The sequence below is a fragment of the Terrapene carolina genome, unplaced genomic scaffold (genome assembly GCF_002925995.2).
Source record: "Terrapene carolina triunguis isolate 2854851 unplaced genomic scaffold, T_m_triunguis-2.0 Scaffold7767, whole genome shotgun sequence".
NCBI lineage: Eukaryota > Metazoa > Chordata > Testudines > Emydidae > Terrapene > Terrapene triunguis.
Genome location: NW_020672118.1, coordinates 1 through 4539, shown reverse-complemented (window position 1 = coordinate 4539; position 4539 = coordinate 1). Strand labels below are relative to the sequence as shown.

At 50.9% G+C, this 4539-nt stretch overlaps 1 non-coding gene across 1 annotated transcript; it reads right to left on the bottom strand.

Annotated features, from left to right (window-relative positions):
* Positions 1–512: 512 nt before the first annotated feature.
* LOC112121607 lies at positions 513–629 on the bottom strand. Its single transcript, XR_002909312.1, has one exon. It is a non-coding gene; the product is annotated as a U5 spliceosomal RNA (small nuclear RNA).
* Between the last annotated feature and the right edge of the window lie 3910 nt (positions 630–4539).

Sequence of the window (4539 nt, the reverse complement as noted above, 5' to 3'; positions counted from 1 at the left end):
GCCCGCGAACCCCTTTCACTAAATTGTGAAATCTTGTGAACCCCCTCCTAAAAATGAGTATTTCCAGGGATTTACGTTTAAATTTCCTCAGTGTGATGGATGCGCTTGCTTTACTCTGCATAGCTCTTGGAAGTCCAGAACCACTGCCGGATCCCCCGCTGACGGGGGCAGGGCTCGTGCTACCAGCCCCAACTGCCCGGCCCCCGCTCTTCCTGGGGCTCAGACTGTCTGCCCTACAATGGGGTCCCTGATAGAGTCCAGTGCCTGGGGGCCTCTAGCCACCATTAGTGACATTTTTCTGGAAAACCCCCAGGGGTTTGTGAACACCACTTTGGGAACCACTGAGCTAGGTGACAGACCCCAAAATAGTTGCTGCTAAGAAAACATTGACCTCTAAATGTATTATAAACAGTACCTCTGAAAGCTCTATTTGCAAAACAAGCTTCAACCTCCCAAAGCACCTCAAGTAATGAAACCCACCAACAACTCTGCTTTTTTTGACACCAGGGAACAGCCTCACCAAAGTGAAGCCTCAAAAAATTGGGTAGAAACTCATAACTGTTCCTCTCCACGGAAATCTTTAGTAAAAGGCAAAAGATTTATACAAGCTGAAAGAGAAACCACAGTATACAAAAATACCAGCCTGCAGAGGCGCTGCCGGGGCAACCGCGTGTGCTACTCACCTCAGGGTGACTACATTGACTGCCCGCTAAACCTCTCACTTTTAGAGGAAATTTAATTGAACCAATTTAAATCCTGAGTTTGCTCATTGGGACTGGGGACATTGGGAGCAAAACCACTGTCTTGACCGGGAACTAGCTTCACTGCGCGCAATGCGCTGTGGGTATGCAAATGAGATTTCCCAGCCGGTGTGGGCGCTCACAGGAGGCTTTTCTCGGGGCTGCCCCTGCTCGTTCCCCGGCGGGGCAGAGGTTGGGGGGGGGGCTGCTCTCCCCAGACAGTCCCGCTGGCCCAGGCGCAGGGAGGACAATTGCCCCCCGCTGTGTTAGGAGGCTGAAGCCCGGCCCACATGCACACTCTATGCAAAGTCACAGGGCATCTCGGACATGCGATCTGCCAGCCGGGATGCGACCCGGTCTGGTACCTGCTGCTTGGGCGGCCTCTGCTGCAAAGTCGCTCCCCTCAGAGCCTTGGGGTTCGCTGAGCTGCAGCTCCCCTGGGACACGGGAACAGCTTCAAGCAGCGCTGCCCACCTGTGCACTCAGCCTCACGGGGCAGGTCACAAAAGGCATCACCATCAAGTGGCCTTCCAGTGTTCATATGAGGTGCAGATGGACGCCCTGATTGTCGGAGCCCTGGGCACCTGGGACCCCTGCAACGAGCGCGTGCTGCGGACCTGCGGGATCGGTCGATGCTACGCACGTCTCATGCGGCGCCTCATGGTCTCAGACACCATCCGATGGTCCAGGGACATCTACATCGAGCACATCACCGGCCACCAACAGTACCAGGAGGCGTGAGCCAGAGTGACATCGTTCTCCCACTACGAGAAAGGGACCAAGTGACCTTCTCCGTTGGATCATATGAACTGGAACCATAAACTCCCTGAACATTAAATCTCACCTAATGAGGGTCAATCCATCCTCATCATCATATCCACTCATTATACTCCACACCCGAACATTGCCACTCTATGAACTTCATACCCTCATATTTCAATGTCTGTACTTTGACCCATCAACCTTTAATCCCCAATCGGGGATATTGCAGATGATGTATTCCTTATGCCACCCGATCTTAAACCAAACTTTGCACCCTCGATAATCTGTATGTTATTCCCTGATAACCAGAAACTTCTATGCTCAAACTCTGTTCACTATTTTTTTTTAACATCATCTTAATAAAATTTTTAATTCTTGCCAGCAAGTTAAAGAAGTATGGGCCAGATGAATGGACTGTAAGGTGGATAGAGAGCTGGCTAGATCGTCGGGCTCAACAGGTAGTGATCAACGGCTCCATGTCTAGCTGGCAGCCGGTTTCAAGTGGAGTGCCCCAGGGGTCGGTCCTGGGGCCGGTTTTCTTCAACATCTTCATTAATGATCTGGAGAATGGCGTGGACTGCACCCTCAGCAAGTTTGCAGATGACACTAGACTGGGGGGAGAGGTAGATATGCTGGAGGGTCGGGATAGGATACAGAGGGATCTAGACAAGTTAGAGGATTGGGCCAAAAGAAACCTGATGAGGTTCAACAAAGACAAGTGCAGAGTCCTGCACTTAGGACGGAAGAATCCCATGCACTGTTACAGACTAGGGACCGAGTGGCTAGGCAGCAGTTCTGCAGAAAAGGACCTAGGGGTTACAGTGGACGAGAAGCTGGATATGAGTCAACAGTGTGCTCTTGTTGACAAGAAGGTTAACGGCATTTTGGGCTGTATAAGTAGGGGCATTGCCAGCAGATTGAGGGACGTGATCCTTCCCCTCTATTCATAGAATCATAGAATATCAGGGTTGGAAGGGACCTCAAGAGGTCATCTAGTCCAACCCCCTGCTCAAAGCAGGACCAATTCCCAACTAAATCATCCCAGCCAGGGCTTTGTCAAGCCGGGCCTTAAAAACCTCCAAGGAAGGAGACTCCACCACCTCCCTAGGTAACGCATTCCAGTGCTTCACCACCCTCCTAGTGAAATAGTGTTTCCTAATATCCAACCTGGACCTCCCCCACTGCAACTTGAGACCATTGCTCCTTGTTCTGTCATCTGCCACCACTGAGAACAGCCGAGCTCCATCCTCTTTGGAACCCCCCTTCAGGTAGTTGAAGGCTGCTATCAAATCCCCCCTCATTCTTCTCTTCTGGAGACTAAATAATCCCAGTTCCCTCAGCCTCTCCTCATAAGTCATGTGCTCCAGACCCCTAATCATTTTTGTTGCCCTCCGCTGGACTCTTTCCAATTTTTCCACATCCTTCTTGTAGTGTGGGGCCCAAAACTGGACACAGTACTCCAGATGAGGCCTCACCAATGTCGAATAAAGGGGAACGATCACGTCCCTCGATCTGCTGGCAATGCCCCTACTTATACAGCCCAAAATGCCGTTAGCCTTCTTGGCAACAAGAGCACACTGTTGACTCATATCCAGCTTCTCGTCCACTGTGACCCCTAAGTCCTTTTCTGCAGAACTGCTACCTAGCCATTCGGTCCCTAGTCTGTAGCAGTGCATGGGATTCTTCCGTCCTAAGTGCAGGACTCTGCACTTGTCCTTGTTGAACCTCATCAGGTTTTTTTTGGCCCAATCCTCTAATTTGTCTAGGTCCCTCTGTATCCGATCCCTACCCTCTAGTGTATCTATTCGATATTGGTGAGGCCTCATCTGGAGTACTGTGTCCAGTTTTGGGCCCCACACTACAAGAAGGATGTGGAAAAATTGGAAAGAGTCCAGTGGAGGGCAACAAAATGATTAGGGGGCTGGAGCACATGACTTATGAGGAGAGGCTGAGGGAACTGGGATTGTTTAGTCTGCAGAAGAGAAGAATGAGGGGGGATTTGATAGCTGCTTTCAACTACCCAAATGGGGGTTCCAAAGAGGATAGAGCTCGGCTGTTCTCAGTGATACCGGATGACAGAACAAGGAGCAATGGTCTCAAGTTGCAGTGGGGGAGGTCTAGGTTGGATATTAGGAAACACTGTTTCACTAGGAGGGTGGTGAAGCACTGGAATGGGTTACCTAGGGAGGTGGTGGAATCTCCTTCCTTAGAGGTTTTTAAGGTCAGGCTTGACAAAGCCCTGGCTGCAGGGGCGGCTCTAGGCACCAGCAAAGCAAGCACGTGCTTGGGGCAGCCCATTTGCAGGGGCAGCAGGGATCCAGCCTGGGAGCTGAGAACCAACTGCTGCCTGTCCCCCGACTGCCCCCCCGAACCTCTGACCCATCTAACCCCCCCTTCTCCCTGCCCCTGACTGCCCCTCTGAACCTCCTACCCCTTCTCCAACCCCCCAGCCCCCTTACCGTGCCACTCAGGCCAGCATGTCTGGCTTCGCGCAGCGCCAGACACGCTGCTGCATACATGCTGCCGTGCTCCCCTGCAGACCCACCGCCCCCCCTCCCCAGCACCTGCCTTCCAGATTTGAACACCTCAAAATTCAGAAGTGCTCAAGCTCAGTTTGGGCGGCTGTTACTTCATTTCTCCCAAATCAAATATACTGATCCACTGTAACTTGCTATAGAAAAAGGAGGATAAAATTGAGCAAGAAATGCTTCCCAGTGGTTCTTAGGACTGGAATTGCTATTTTCAACAGCCATTGCCTTTTGTTTGTTTGTTTGTTTAAAAGGAAGACAGTGACATTGCATTGGCAAATTCCCCATAGAAAGAAAGAGTGGAACAAAAGAATAATAAAGGCACCTCAACTTTTCCTCATTTATGTAGGACAGTCTTATAATATGCATCCAGATTTCCTCCAATCACACAAGCTGAAAATTGTTCCACTTTACTGCAGTTCTGTAACCATATGGGAACCAGTCCTGTCTGTGTTCTGTGCACACCTAAAATTCCTGCTGAATGACCCGCCCTGGGAGCGAGTTACCAG